General features: G+C 48.8%; 1 protein-coding gene across 1 annotated transcript in view; it reads left to right on the top strand.

Moving 5' to 3' along the window:
* The window catches only part of HRH1 (histamine receptor H1), a 79,511-nt gene that overhangs the window by 833 nt on the left and 62,681 nt on the right, over positions 1-15,997 (top strand). The gene's annotated exons all lie outside the window — the stretch shown is intronic.

Here is a 15,997-nt window from a genome sequence, read left to right on the forward strand (position 1 = left end):
CTCCTCCGGAGCCCCGCCTCCGCAGTCCGCGCCCCCGCCGCCGCCGCCGCCGCAGAGCATCGAGCAGCTTGGCCGCCGCGCCCGCCGCGCCACCAAACTTTCGCCGGAGCCGGCGCCGGTGAGTCAGAACGGAGCGCGGGCAGGGCGCGGGCAGGGGCCGCAGCGGGGCCGCAGCGGCGGGGCGAGGCTGTGCGCTGGCCACTGGGGTCTGGGCATCCCTGCGGAGCAGCACGGACCTCGGGAGCCGGCGGGCACAGGGTGGGCGCGCTTGGGGGCCCTAGGGACACCGGCGGCTCGGGGAGGGTCCCGCGGCGCGGCTCGCTGCACGGCACCCGCCCTCATACTCCGTTCTAGCGCCTCGCCCCGACGCGCAGACACCTGTGGCTTCCCCGGGGTTCGCCAGGGCGCGCGCCCAGAGCGTCTGCCTCCGGGTTCTGGGGCGGAGAGGGCGAGTCCCCAGCTTTTCCAGAGCTGCCCCTGGCGCTGAGTTCGATGCTAACCGCAGTCCCAGCCCGTCTGTGGAGTGCGTTATCTGTGCCAGGTGCTGGGCATCCGGTGCCTGTTGGGATTCTCCCTGTAACGCCAGGAACCGGGTGTTACTACACCCATTTTAGAGAGGAGAAAACTGAGGCTTAGAGAGGGAAAGTTGTGCCAAGGAGGGAGACCAAGTCAAGGAGAGAACCAGGGTTTTGAGCCCCAGGAGGCCTGACTCAAACCACATAACCACACGCGGAGAAGCCCCTGGTTCAGCGTCACCGGGGTCCTCAATGGGAAGCATTGAGACCACCGCCAGAGGTCTTCGGCAAGCCCAGGAGGGACGGACCACCTCCTCATTGTACCGAGGGGAGGATCCTTTGGAAAAATGGGTGGCCATTACTGCTAGGGAGTGGATTTTGGTGGCCGAAGCGCGTAGGAGCTGCTCTTTCAGGGCAAGAGTGAGCGGGGACCAAATTCTGGAAGTTGCTCTGGATTTTTCTGGAAGGAGCCAGCGAAGTCAGGAGCAGACACTGGAGAGCAGCAGTTCTTTATGGATGTCGCTTTCTCCCCCTGGGTGACTGTCCCCCTCACACCCACCTCCCACCCCCCTCAGAAGACCCCTTCCAACGCCTTAATCTCTTTAAGGTGTCCTCTCTGCCTGGCAGCTGGTAGTGCAGAGATGCTGCGGGCAGGGTCGCTGTTCTCCGGCAGGGGGCTCCCACCTCAGACCTGGAGTCTGACATGAGGGGACAGTGCTTGTCCTGAGCCTGGCTGAAAGGTGCTGGGGAATTCCTTCTTTGGTGAGGGGTGGGCCACTGTGAGTGGAACACAGATGGAGTGTATTTCCAGAACAGGAAAGAGAGGGGAGTTGGGGATCTGATATATGCCCATTCTTGGCAGTCAGGAACCAGCATGGACTGAGAGGGGGATAGAGAGCACCAACCGTAGTGTCATTATGCATTATCCCATTTAGTTCTCACAGCAACCTTACAAGGTAGGCACTATTACTACTAACCTCATTGGACAGATGCTCTGTTGAGGCTCAGAGAGGTTAAGTGACTTGCCTGAGGTTGCCCAGCTGGTCCGTGGCAGAATTGGGATTTCAACACAAGTCTTATCTGACTCCTTCCAGATTATCAGTGAAACTCAGGCTGCAGATAGGTCCCTCCTTCTTGTGGCTGGCAGAAGCAGAGTTAAAGAATGGGGTCCCTAATGCCTGCGCACCATTCTCCTTTTTCTCTCATGGGTGTCCTCGAGGGGACCTGCTGCTGGGTGGGTCATCATTCACAGGAATCCCTGCCAACCCCATGTAAATACATTAATATGATTCAGGACTTGCTAGACCCTGCTATAAGCCCAAGGCCACCTGAGGCTACCTGGCTCTATCAAGAGGTGTTGCCCCTGGTGGAGAGAGAATCTGTGGAGAGGGGAGGGAAAGCCTGGTACCGTTTTCCAGTGTGATGCAGAATCCTTCTAAGGCAAGAGTTGGCCCAGCACTCCCTGTCTGTGATTTCAGAGCTGGGTGGAGACTGGAGCAGCCTCAAGAGGCGCCTGCAGCCCAGGGGAGTTTGGGCAGTCCTGAGCTGGGAGTGGTCCCTCTTGGCCCTCAAGTGTCCAAGGAAGGAAGAACTTGTATGTGAACCTCCTGCCATTGGAGCCTCTCAGAATTCCATGTTTGCACTTTCCTTTTCACAGTGGAGTTGTGCCTGGTGGAAACACAGTGGCCTTTTCATAACAAAGAGGAGGGAAGCATAGCAAACGCTGCAAAAGTGTGGATCCTGGAGCTGGCTCAAATTCCAGTGCTGTTTATGAGCTCTGTGGCCTTGGGCCAGTTGCTACGCCACTCTGTTCCTCAGTTTCCCCATTTCTAGAATAGGAATGTTCATAGCACCTCCCTCACTGGGTTGCTGAGAGAATTGCGTTCAGATGCGCCGAGTACTTACATGGTGCCATGTCATACATAAAAGTGCTGTTTAAACGTTAGTTGTCATGAGTGTTAGTATTAAAGTCAAACAGGCCCAGCTTTATATCCTGGATCTGCCGTCTGTAAGCTGCCTCACCAGTGCAATCCTCTTGCTTTTTCTCATCTGTCAAGTGGGAGACATAAGTGGTTTGTCCCAGAAATCTTAGTGTGGTCTCCAGCTTTAAATAGCCTGAAGCCCGATGTCTCAGGGCAGACTTACTGAAACTTCTGGCACTCCACTAGGAACTCAGAAAATGCTAAGCGTTCCCATAATTGTCACTGTTAGGGTGAAACCCACTGCTTCAAGCAGTTGCTTGAACTTCATTCTCTGGCTTGGTTCCGTGGGCCATGGGTTTGGGGCAATTTTCTAGTGTCTGTGGGCAGGACAAAGGTTCTTCCTATCTTTCCTGCCTTCCTATCTTCTGTCTTAAAATCCTCTCTTCACAACATTTCTCAGGCCCAAGCCTGAGCCTCTTGGTGGTTATGGGATGGCAGAGGGTCGGTTTGAAGTTCGCTTCATAAGATCTGCCCCAGCTGCCCTGTCCTCACTAAGGCAAAGGCCTCAACAGAACACACTACTTAAGCCTGTCTTGTTGACTCGGGATATTTTGTGTACCTTCCAGGTAAGTGGAGTGGACACATCCAGAGTTCCAAATTTTTTTACCCTGAAAGACAGAAAGTGAGGTGAAGAAACAAAAACAAACACAAACAAAAACAAAACAAACAAAACCTCAGGGTTAGAACTCCAGCCCTAGACCTTTGAACTGAGTGACCTTGGGCATCAGTCTTTTTATCTGCAAAATGGTCTTTAATCGTATTTCCCAGTGTCTGGTTCTCAGGATTAATACCAAGACGGAAAAGCAGAGAAAAGAAGGAAAAAAGCAGATAGTACAAATGGCAAAGAATTACATGCAATTGTAAGTAATTCTCATTAGCATTCAGGCCAAGCCTTAGCAGTAATTGCTACTGATCCAAGACGTTTTATCTGAAAGATGTACCTGGCAGAGGGATCATTCAAGCCTCAGTCACCTGCTGCCCTCCCTTTCACAGTGACGCTGAGCATTTCTGAATCTTGGGATGTAATTACAATAAAGCTCCCGTATCTTATTTATAAGTGACTCACTTCTGCCATTAATGATGGCAGAGGACTCAGGCACACACTCATTGGGAACAATGCCGCTGATGCTGTGGGGGTGGGGGGGGCAGGATGCCTCTCCTCTTTTATGCATTCATTTTTCCTGCTGTAATTCTCCAGTGATAATGCAGGAAGATCACATGGGCTGGGATCGAAGCTGACAGCTCTCAATTTGTGTAGCAGCTTGCATGGCAAGGCCCATTGAAACTTGCCTCTGCCAGCAGAATGGATGTTAGAAATCTTTACATCACAACAGAGAGGATGGAGTAGAGGAGATTGAGGAAGGCATCTCCAGGGAGTGATTAAAAGCATGGACTCTGGTGTTCAGCAGACCTGAGTTTGAATCTTCATTCTGCCAGCTCATTAGTTGTGGTATGACTTTTGGCTATCTTCCCACTATCCGTTCTGATAGAGCAGGGACCGTGTCTGTCTCATTCACCATGGTATTCACAGCTCCTGGTGCATAGAAGGGGTTCATGAATGTCCAATGAATGAATAAATGGATCTATGAATGACAAGTTGCTTGATTGAACCTCAGCTTTCTCATCTGTCAAATGGAGTTAATATAGCACCCACCTTGTAGGTTGTTGTGAGGACTGAATAAGGAAATGTTATGCACAGAGTAAGCACTCAGCAATGCCCTTAATGAGAAATTGATGAGCAGAGGCTGGCCTTATCTGGGAGGGAGGACTTTTTCCCCCACACTCAGACCAGTAAGAGGCAATAATGCTGGTCATAAGAATCCCTGTATTTACCTAGCACTCTATAAAGTACTTTCATATCCATTGACCCCTAATAACTAGGAGGTGGACTATAAGCCCAGTTCACTCCGATCTGCTCCCTCTTTCTGCTGAGCTCTCTGTTGCTCCATTGGGGATGGGAAGGTGTAGTATTTAGTCTTCCATGAACATGGTATCTCTCTTCATTATTTAGGATAGCTTTAATTTCTTATAGTATAGTTTCTTAGTTTCCCTTGGTGGTCTTGCACATCTTTGGTTAGATATAGTCCTATTTATTTGATATTTTGCATGCTATTATAAATTAAATATATATATGTATATTTTTACGTTAATATTCTGTTGGTTACATTTTGGGAAAATATGTTAGCATCTTGTATATTGATTTGTATCTAGAAATCTTGCTAATGTCTCTTACTAATTAAAAAGATGTATTTGTACATTCTTTTGGAAGAAGTGTTTATAGAATTGTAGGAGGTGCAGGTAACAGTTTTTCTTCCTTTCCAGTCCTTTCAGGGTTTTTCTTTTTTCTTTTTCTTTTCTCTTGCCTTACAGTCCTTAAGACTTCAGTATAAGAATGAATTAAAGAGGAAATACTGGACATCTTGCCTTTTTTAACTCTTATGGAGCAGCTGTCCACATTTGACAATTAGGATAATGTTTACTCTAGGGTTTTGGTAGATAATTTTCATCAGATTAAAGAAGTTCCTTTCTATTCCCACTTTGCCACATGTTTATTTTTTTTTCCTTTTTCTTCTTCTTCTTTGTTTTTGTCTTCTTCTTCGGTCATAAATGGAAGTAGAGTTTTTGACATAATTTTTTTCTACATCTGCTTAGATAGTCACATGATTTTTCTTTTTCAGCCTGTTAACATGGTAATCCACAGTGATTTTTGCACTTCTGGAAGAAACCCAACTTGGGTCATCCTGTAGTATCTTTATTGCTGGACTATTTCTGCTCACCTGTTATTGAGGATTTTAGCATCATGTTTTCATGCGTGAGATCCACTAGTGATTGTCCTTTCTGGTGCTTACTTGTCAGGCTTTGGTGTCAAGGTTACACTGGCCTCATGAAACGAGGTGGGCAGTGTTTCCACTTGTTCAGTTCTCTAGAAGAGATTGTGCAAGCTGGGTGGTGTTCATGTGAGGAGTTTGGTGAACTCAGCAATGAGGACCCAGAGGGTGGAAGCTGAAGAGAAGGGTGGGGAGGACAGCTGGTTTCAGCTCTGTCCAAAGTGGAACTTTCTACCAGTGGGAGGTTCAGGCTGCCTCAGGTAGGGGTTCGGGGACTCTGTAGCCGGCTGTCCTGAGTGCTGTGGGGAGAACCTAGCCTTGGACACTGGGTAGGGTTGTTGCAACCAGGGATCCTGGATGGATGGAGCTCAGCCTAGGGCAAGAGTCTGATGCCTGTGAGCTCCCCTTGAGCGTCTTCCTGCTATTAAAATTGACGTGGCTGCAGATAGTGTGCTCACAATGAATTATTACTCCCTGGTGCCCACAGATGGAGGGACTTGCCTCCACGGACCATTCATCTTCCAGCTGGTGGGAGAGGCTTTCCCTCTCTGTGATATCCATTTACTTGGAATCCCCAATTAGGACCTGGGATCACACCCCTCCTACTGGTTCTGCCCCTCCCCCTGTCCCACTGCAGATAGCTAGATTTGGGCAAACTTGTCTGCCTATTCTTCCCTCAATCCTCTTTCACAGAAGCTCCAGGCACTGTCCTAATTTGGATCCTGTATCTTAATCCCCGTAATAATGCTACAAGGTAGTTACTAATATCTCCATTATTTACATTAGGAAAACAAGGTTTTTGGTTGTCATTATTTGAATGGTTTCATATTTCACACTAAGTTAGCCTTCTCTAAGCTGTTTGAATTTGAGTGTAAGATAAAGATCTGACTTAATTTCCCTTTCCCATATTTAACCAGTTGCCCCCATCCTGTTTACTCCATCTTTCTTCCTTTCCTCACCTGTGTGCCCCCTGTATCAGATACCAAAGCACCCTGTATGGTCAGAGGCAGAGCCGCAGCACTGGGCACCTCCCAGGGGTGCCGTTTGCACGGTTTCCTGTCTTGGGCATCAGGGTGTGTGACCGGGAAACCCTGTCATTAGTAGCAGGTCTCTTTCCAGGCTGTCTATTCTGGTGTTGGACTTTCCACTGATTCTAGCGGCCAACCATCAGACAGGATCATGGCAGTAAACGGTGCGGAAATGCCAACCAGGCACAGCACAGGTGGAGAAGAGCGGGGGAGGCTTGTACCATGTCACTTTGATGATTATCTGTGTACTGTACTTTTTTTTTTTTGAAATGCTCTGTTCTGTATTTTATTTTATTTTATTTTATTTATTTATTTTTTATATGAAGTTTATTGACAAATTGGTTTCCATACAACACCCAGTGTGTACTGTACTTTTTAATAGCTGGCAAAGGCGTCTGCTTCCCCCTGGCTTCTTCTTTTTCTCTTTTAAACTTTTCTAGGCAATTTTCTCTCGGCTTATTCTTTCTGAGACCTTCGTTTATTTGCTAGCTGGCTTTTCTGTGTTCCTGGAGAAAACCATCATTAAATACATCCGTCCTACTGTCGCTCTCCCTGCCCTACATGAAACACTGTCCATCGCCAGCCCACACATGTGGTCTGGAACATCTGCCAATGACTGTTGATCCTGAGCCCATGATGGAAGCCTCATTTTCTTTCCTCTGTCCACGGCACCTAACTGCCTAACTGGATCCACCATAGTGGGCCTAACATGGGCCTCTGGCGGATCTAGTTTCCGCCTCCCTGGGGAAGGATGGTCTTAGGTCTTTAAAGTACTTCCCACGAGCTCCCCAGAGCACACTGGGGGGAAACCTGAATTCTGCATTTAAATCAGATCATCACAATCTCTTGAAAGCAAGTTCATGTGAGACAGAAAGAGATAAAATGTGGTTGTGTATGTACATTAAGTCATATAAATGATCCTCAGAATTCAGCGCAGGGCAAGAGCAAAGATTCTAGGGCCAGATGATATAGGTTCGATTCTGGGTCCACCACTTTCCAGAGTGTGTCTGGGGCAAATCACCCCCCCCCATCTTTCCCTTGATTCCCTCAAGTATAGAGTGGGGTTAGTGACCATATTAACTTACAGCATCACTATGAGTAGTGAATAAGTCATGAAGTTTGAAAGAATTAATATTTAAAAAGGATTTACCACAGTCTGGCAACTCATAAATGTTTATTAAGTACCAATTAATAAATATATTATATGGATTTCTTTTCCCCTAAGAAATTGGGAATCATTTTGTCATGTTCCAAAACAAACCCCACTGGGTTTTAAAAGTTGAAATTGAGTTCATCCCATATATCAATCTCTGACTCCTTGTGTGATTGGTGCTTCCTGTGTGAAGATATGTTCTCAGATTAGACTGGAAGCTCCTTGAGGGTGCTTTGGGAATCTATTCCCGAAGCCAAGAGCACACTGTATACACTGTATGTTAGCTAACTTGACAATAAATTATATTTAAAAAATAAAAATAAAAAGTGCTAGGAGGCGCCTGGGTGGCTCAGATAGTTAAGTGTCCAACTTCAGCTCAGGTCATAATCTCACATTTCATGGGTTTGAGCCCACATAGGGCTGTGCTGACAGCTCAGAGCCTGGAGCCTGCTTTGGATTCTGGGTCTCTTTCTCTCTCTGCCCCTCCCCTGCTCTCTCTCTCTCCCCCCACCAAAAATAAATACACATATAAAAATAAAAAATAAAAAATTCTAGAACTCAGAGGCAGTGAGTTTAGTGCCAATAGTTGGGGTTTCACATCCTGGTTACCTCTCTGACTTCAGAGGAGGCATTTTAACCCCCCTGGCCTTGGTTTTCTTATCTGTAAAAGGGAATAATAATACTAGTAATAATAATTCTCACAGCATTATTGAGAGTCTCTTCTCCCAAACTTGCAGTGACTATGCCTTCTCATCACTGAGGACTCAGATATCCCTTCCTTGGAGAGGTCTTCCCTCACCACCCTGTTTGGGTCACCACCCCCCACCCCCACCCCAATCCAGTTCCTCACCATTGATTTTCTTATAGGTCCCCATCAGACTGCCAGCTCCAGGAGTGTCAGGATGTTATCTGCTTGGTTTACTGCTATACCTACAGTGACTCCATTGATTGGCACAAGCACCTGGTAGGTGTGCACTGAATAACATATTGGATGAAGAAAGTGAGATCACAGCTAGAGCCGTAAAGACAAGGACATGCCCCAGTCATGCAGGTGGCAGTGAACACCATTGAGATGGCGAATATCCCTGGTACTTTGTAGCATTCACACACCTAAAATTACTTTTAGGCATTTCTAGAGTAGTAAGAAACACTGAACAAATATGGGTTCTTTTCATGGTTGTAGCAGGAGCACAATCAATATTTGTCAGTCGTTTATTGATTGATTCTCACAGCACCCAACACTGGGCTTGACGGAGGCCATGAGAAACTCCATTGACAAGTTAGGAATGGAGGCAGGGTTTCTCTCGCTGTTCCCTCCTGTTGGGGCTAGAAGGGCCGATAAATAGCACTCCTTTGTCTGGCCTGACTTCAGGCCCAACTGAGAGCTGGCGGCAGGAGGACAGCATGTCACCATTGGCACTAATTAGAGTGACCTTGGAGCAGCGGGGTGGGCTAACGCTGATGGCCAGAATTCGACGGGTGTCCCTGCCTGCCTGGGTGCTGGACCCTGCAGAGGGCCCCTTCTCCCTCCTGGTGGGGAGCAGAGTCGGATACATGCTCCCTGCAGGTAGGCCGGCTCCTAAGGGAAGCAGAGAAGGGCGTGAGTAACACTTGCCTTATTTCATCTCTCAAACTCCCTCATAAACATGTGGGAGATATCTCTGTGAGATAAGAATTAGTGTGCCCATGTTATAGATAAAAACAACTGAGGTCTGAGATGTTGACTAACTTATGCTAGAGTGGAACTGGGGAGACCAGTAAGGAGGCTATTGTGGTTGTCTAGATGAGACAGGATGATCTCTTGGACCAGAGGGCGGTGGCCGTGGGGAGGCGGGGACATTGTTTTGGAGCAAATGGATTAGGACAGACAGGTGGTTGAACGTGGGAAGTCTGGCCAGGGCACTACTTGGGGGTCAGTATTAAAGCACTGCCATTGGGTAAACTCGTGGGTTTTTCTGCTTGCTTCTTGCATTTGGGGGTAGAATAGATGTAATCCTCCTGGGCAAAGATTATTCAGAGAATTAAGAATTCCACAGGCACCACATCAGCACATCTCAGAGGAACTGAAACTGATGATCGCTCACTTTTAATTGGAAGTGTTAGCTGGAGCGTGCTGGGAGAGAATGAAAACATACAGGGCTGAGGTTGGGGGCCAAGGGAAAAGATGCTTGGGTCTCTAAGAGGCCTTGTAAAGAAGTGGGTCCTTCACGGCCCCTCTCCCATTTCCTCCCTCCTTCAGAATTGACAGTTGCTGCCCCTACTGCCCTGTCATGTTCCCGGAGGCCCAGCTTGGGCTTAAGCCTTGCTCTCCCTCCCCAGGACCCCCTACTAATCTTCCCTGCCCCCAGACAGCACCCTGATGTCCCCCCAAAGACTCTTTGCCAGGCACAAATCTGATCATGTCACTTACCTGCTCAAAATCCAATGGCATCCTTTATAGCCATTAAGTAGAGTGAAACTCGAGTATCATCACTTGGAAAGATGTCCATGGGAAATGTATCATTAAGTGAAAAGAGGATATGGCAGAATAGCTCTGACAATGTAGGATGGCACAGTGTGGTAGTCAAAAGCATGGGCTCTGGGGTCACGCTGAGTTTGATCCCCAGCTCTGCCACTTGGTAGCTGTGTGACCGGGAGCAGGTTATTTTTCTAAAAAATTTATTTAGTGTGTATTTATTTTTGAGAGGGGGGAGAGAGCACACGAGGGGGGATGTGCAGAGAGAGGGAGCCAGAGGATCTGAAGTGGGCTCTGTGCTGACAGTAGAGAGCCCAATGTGGGGCTTGAACCCATGAGCTGTGAGATCATGACCTGAGCTGCAGTCGGACACTCAACCAACTGAGCCACCCAGGCGCCCCCAGGAGCAAACTCTTAATGCCTCTGTGCCTCAGACTCCTCATCTGAACAATGGGAACGAAAGCAGTACTCAGCTCCCATAGGGCTGAGAGGGCTACAGGTGGGCTTAGCCCAGTGCTTGGCTCCTAGCAGCACTCAGTAAATGCCAGTCATTATCATGGCCATAATTGTATACGTTCACATGGATTTATAGGCACCTCTCTCTCTTTTCATCTCATTCTTCGGAACTCAGATTAGAAGTCTCCTCTTCCAGGGGTGCCTGGGTGGTTCGGTCAGTTAAGTGTCCAACTGTTGATTTTGGCTCAGGTCATGATCTCATGGTTGTGAGATCAAACCCCGTGTTGGCTCCGAGCTGAGCATGGAGCCTGCTTAAGATTCTCCCTCTCCCTCTGCCCCTTCCTCCCATCTCTTTCTCTCTCTGTCTCTCTATCAAAAAAAAAAAAAAAGTCTCTTCTTCCGGGAAGCCTTGCCTAAACACCCCTTTCTCCTCCACTTAAAGGCTAGGTTTGAATTCTTCTCTGGACTCACAGCACCCCCTGGTCTTACTTCTACTATGCATATTACTCCATACTGTAACCATCTCTGTCTACTCATGGCTGTAAGCGCCTAAGGACATGGCCCGTGGCTGGTTCCTCATTAGATTCATGGTACCCATCACATTGGGAGGGACATAGGAAGCCCTCAGAAAATACTTGTTGGATGAATGAATGGGAGAATGGATGAATGTGAGCAGGGCTTTGAAACATAGGGTTTCAATGGGTGGAGGTGTAGAGGAAGGACATTTTGGGCAGAGGGAACAGCATGAGCAAAGGCACAAGAGGTGAAAAGATGCACTCTCCAGGAAGAGCAAGCAGGCTGGTCAGACCACATCGTAAAGTGTGACCAGAGTAACAGAAAGTCCTGAAGGTTGGGAGGTAGGTAGGGAGCATAAAAAATGTCTTGTGTAAACAAAAGGAAAGTCGATGCAGTGAGGGTGGGCACAGAGAAGGAAGGGGTCTGTTGAGGACATCATTTATACCCTGATCCTCCAGACTGGCTTAGGTGCCTCTGTGACGCCGTGTATTCAGCATCATGTAAAATAAATACCTAGTTTATCTGTCTCTTTCCACCTCCAGACTGCACACCCCTCAGAGATGGAAATTTATGTTTTCTGTCTCTTTTTTCTAAGACTCTCCTTGCCCACGAAGATCAGCTATTTCCTCCCCCACACCTGCTTTCCTCTGCCACGTAGGGCTGTAGATACGATTTCTGTTGTGCCTTCCAGTATGTGGATCCTAGTACAAATCTCTCCAGGTTCTGTGGGAGTAGAGGGTTTGTAGCTTCTCCCCTTAATCGAACCATTCATAGGACTCTGCTTCCTTCATGGGATTCTTGTATCAAGCCAGAAACAGAAGGACTCTTGCAGTTCATTCCTCGGTCAGATGCGGACATCAGTCTTTTGACCAGAGGCCTGCAAAAGAAGAAGTTCTCAATTAAGTTCTTGGGGCTAAATGGGGTCCTTGCCAGATCCAAACAGGCAGTGCTGCCTGGGCCAGCAGCAGAGGTATGGGAAGATAAAAGCAGGAGTTGGAGTCTGTTTGGGGGGATTGTGCCCCTACTGTGTGCTGGGGATGTTGCAGTGGACAGACACACCATTGCCTTTAAGGGATGGTGGAGAAGACGGATGCTGGACAAGTCACAGTGAAATGGGATGCAAGGTTCTCAGATGGGAAAGTGTAATGCTATGGGAGGCTCAGAGAGGCTAAGTGACTCACCCAAGGTTGCACAGCCAGGGTAGCCAAGCTGGCATTTGAACTGAGATCCTCTGACCTCTTTCCTTAGTGCCATGAACCCCCTCGAGGTAACTGCCTAAAACATTTTTAGAAGTTGCTCAGTGTAATGCAATCCTGATTCTTTGCTGGGTACCTCAGGACGCATTATTCCATTCGTGTCATCCATCAATATAGAAAGCATATCTTTCTAGGGGCAAGTTCCAGGCAAGGTAGCAGGAATAAGTCACAAAGCTAAACCCTGGGTTTCCTGTGTTGAGTCCTCACTAATACCCAGAGTTTTCACTGTTTTCTCTCTGTTACAAGCAGAAAAAACAGACAAGTAGGGAAGAAAACTCAAGGGAACATTTGGCTCCACAGATTGGAGCGGAGAGCTTGAGTGAGGGACAGGGATTTGGACACCCGGGTCTCCTGTCAGTGCCGAGTTCCGTAAGGGCGAGCTCACCATGGCTGTTCTGAACACTGAGGGCTTCCTCTGCGTCCCTGGTCGCTAGGGGAAACCAAGCATTTTCCTGATGAATGCATCTTAACTCCCTTTCATCCCAGACACAGAGCTCTGTGTTTGTGCACTAAATGTTACTTTGAAAACAGTGCAGTTGGGAGTGGATCTCGTCTTCTGGGCTTGTTGTTTTGTAATATTTCCCTCACACATCTTATTGGCCTCACCTAACACGAGGCACCGGTCATAATGGCATGCACTGAGCATTTACTCTGAGTTGGATGATGTGCTGAGCACTTTATATGTGTCACTTTATTTGGTCCTCTAAATAGCCTCGTGAGGTCAAGACTGTTGTTGCCCTGGGTCAGTGATGAGGAGCCCAGGATCACACAGCCAAAAAGTGGAGGAACTGGGATTCAAAGCCAGTCTAGAGCCATGACAGAGTCTTGTGAGCCCTGTGGGCACCACCTCAGGCTTTGGGCAGACTGTTCTCTTTCTGAGACTTCTCACATCAGTTCCAGACTCCAAGCCAGAGTTCCGTCCATGGGGTGTTTGCACACTGGCCCCATCCGCACTGGACAACTTGCCCTTCCCCAGACACGCCTCATCCCTCCTTGTCACCATGAGATATGGTGCCACCAGCCTCCCGCTTCCCCTGCCCACTCAAGCCCTAAGTTCCCACTGAACTGTACACTTAAAACAGGTGAGTTTTATTCTGGGGATTTTTTTATTGTGATAAAATATGCATCCTAAAGCAAGTGAATCTTACGGTATATAAACTATGTCTCTACAGCTGTTTAAAAAAAAAGAAAGAAAGGAGTTAGGAATGCTGGTTCCATGGTGACTCTTTCAGGAAGGCTTCCCTGTTAGCAGGTTGTTTGGGGTTATAGGGACTAGAGATGCACCCTGTTTAACCTCAGTTAATGGGGTTTATTTTTTGTGTATAGCAGGATGTGAGAAAGACAAAACACAGGGTCACCACCATACTGCCGGGCCCCACAGAGAGCTGGAATGTTTTTTGGATCCACTGGAGACTCATTAGCCTATCCTGTCTCTACAGTAGTGTCCTCTGCTCCCTTCTGTAGGATGGAGACAACGAGGGGCCTGAGCTCCTCGCTGCTTACTCCTTGGCTTTGGCTCTTCCTGCTTATGCCAACAAATTCTTCTTTTTGCTCCACTGCACCTTTCATTCATTCAGTAAACATTCACTGAGCACTTACTATGTACCAGGCCCTCCTCTAGGTGCTTGGGATACGCCACAGACGAAGATTCCTGCCCAGGTGGGGCTTATAGTCTGCTTCCTGGATTCTGCTCACCCATGTGTCTGTTGTCCCTGGCTTCTGCTGGCCCGTGACGTGATATCTGTTGTGTTATCATTTCTGTGATCTCATAGCTTTTGATGTTTGTCCCTGATTTCTACTGACTATGGCTGCTTTGTATGTTTCACATTCTGCATTTTGAGAGGCAGTCTTCTAGTTCAGGTAGCCAGTATCTGGTTGTCCAGAAACTTTGCCCCAGGCCAGCCCACAGACAACCCGTGAATGACTGTCGAGGACCGTTCTGGGTGCTAAGGTAAAGGGATGAATGAGATGAAGGGTCCTGCCTTCTTAATACTTATGCTCTAGTGGAGGGACGGGCAAGACATAAATCAACAAATGAATATAAAATGCAGTGTTGATGAGCAGTAAGTGATAAGCAGGGTAGCAGATTGAGGGATGTCCATTTCCATAGGTAGGAGGGGTGGCATTCGAATCGAGTGAGGACCCGAAGCATGCTTATATCTGAGAAGGAAGCATTGTGGGCAGAGGAAACAGCAGGGCCCTGGGCTGGAAGTGGTTTGGAATGTTCTAGAAAGAGGGAGGAGGCCTGAGTAGCTAGAGCAGAGTATGCAAGGGCAAGTGTAGGGGATCAGGTCAGAGTCATGGGGCCAGACACACAAGGCCCTGTTGGCCACTGTGAGGACCTGGCTTTTGTCCAGAAGACCCCGGGAACCTCCAGTGACATGATCAAATGTGCAGTAAAAAGCACCAACCTGGCTGCCGTGTGGACGATACACCGAAGGAAGGGAAGAGTAGTTCCAGGGAGGCTAATGCTGTCATACAAGCAGGGCCAGTGGTGGCCTAGACCAGGGTACAGTGTGGACACGAAGAGAAACAATGGGCTTCTGGGTCTCTTGTGAAGGTAGAACTGAGCGTAATGGTATACTTTCCTGATATACTTTCCCCCAGTCACCCAGGCGGACACAAAGGTTGCCTCCTGTCTGCTCCTGAGGTGCTTACCTTGCGTGCCGCTGACGAGTTTCCCGATCTATAACGAGAGGATGATAATCACCCCTCCCTCCTGGGATCATTATGAGCGTGCAGGGCCCTAGTGGGGTCCCTGGTGCAAAGTGGGTGCCCGGTGAGTGATGGCCATTATTTTCAGGAACACGGGAGGCGGGAAGCATGCAAGGGACCCCTCTGGGTTGGACTTCTCCCAGTGGACTTCAGGCAGCCCTGGTTCTGCTCTGACAGGCACCCTGGAGTCGGGACATTTCAAGTTGAAAGTGGAGGGACAGACCCCTTTACTGAAATCCAAATAAGAGCCTGGGGCTTGCCCTAACTTATTTCAGTCCTCACAGCCCCTCAGAGCAATGGAACTCCACAGCCCCATTCTGCAGGGTCTCAGAGAGGTGAAGGGATTCACCCGAGGGCCTGTCGCAAGTGATGGGGTTTGGGCCTGAACAACTGACCCCTGGCCAAGAGTCAGGGTGGCATAGTGATGAAAGGCCAGGGCTTAGGGCCCACAGAAGTCTGAGTTTGAATCCTGGCTCTGCTCTGTATGGTCCTGAGCATGTCCCTTCCCCCTCTCTGTGCCTCAGTTTCCTTATCTGTGAAAAATGGGACAACACTGGGCTCCTTGCTTGGTTGGGGTGAGGCCTAAGGAAGGTGCTGGATGTCAAGTCTTCAATGGGACCCACATAGAGCAGACATTCAACAGCTGAGACCTCTCCTGTGTTGCCCCCAGGCCTGTGTCTCTGTGGCTCCTGCCTGGCATCCCTGCCAGCAGTTTGAAGTAGATGCCTCGTTGCCAGATGCTGTCATGGAAACCAAGAGATGGGGGAGTAGGAGAGGCCTGGAGGAGGTCTGGGGGGAGGGGACATCATTCCCTTGCTCACCCTCTGGCCCACCTCAGCCAGCTCATTACAGCAGTGATGGCTCAGAGGAACAGAGTGGGGGCGGGAAGCCAGGCTGTGATGGAGGAGACAAAGGCTGGCTGGGCTCAATTGGAAGCTTTGTTCCTGTAGGGAGTGTGGGACACAGGGCACCACCTGTGGGGCCACTCGAAGCCACCTCCCAGGCCCCCCAAGGCTTGAGCAGGCTAGAGCCAGGATGTGACTCACTCTGGAATCCCTTGTCTAGCCGTTCCTTCTGCTCCCTTCAAGAGGCA

This window comes from Lynx rufus, unplaced genomic scaffold, assembly GCF_022079265.1.
Source record: "Lynx rufus isolate CCGP_SWC_20201006 ecotype Redwood Valley unplaced genomic scaffold, mLynRuf1.p SCAF_4, whole genome shotgun sequence".
Lineage (NCBI taxonomy): Eukaryota > Metazoa > Chordata > Mammalia > Carnivora > Felidae > Lynx > Lynx rufus.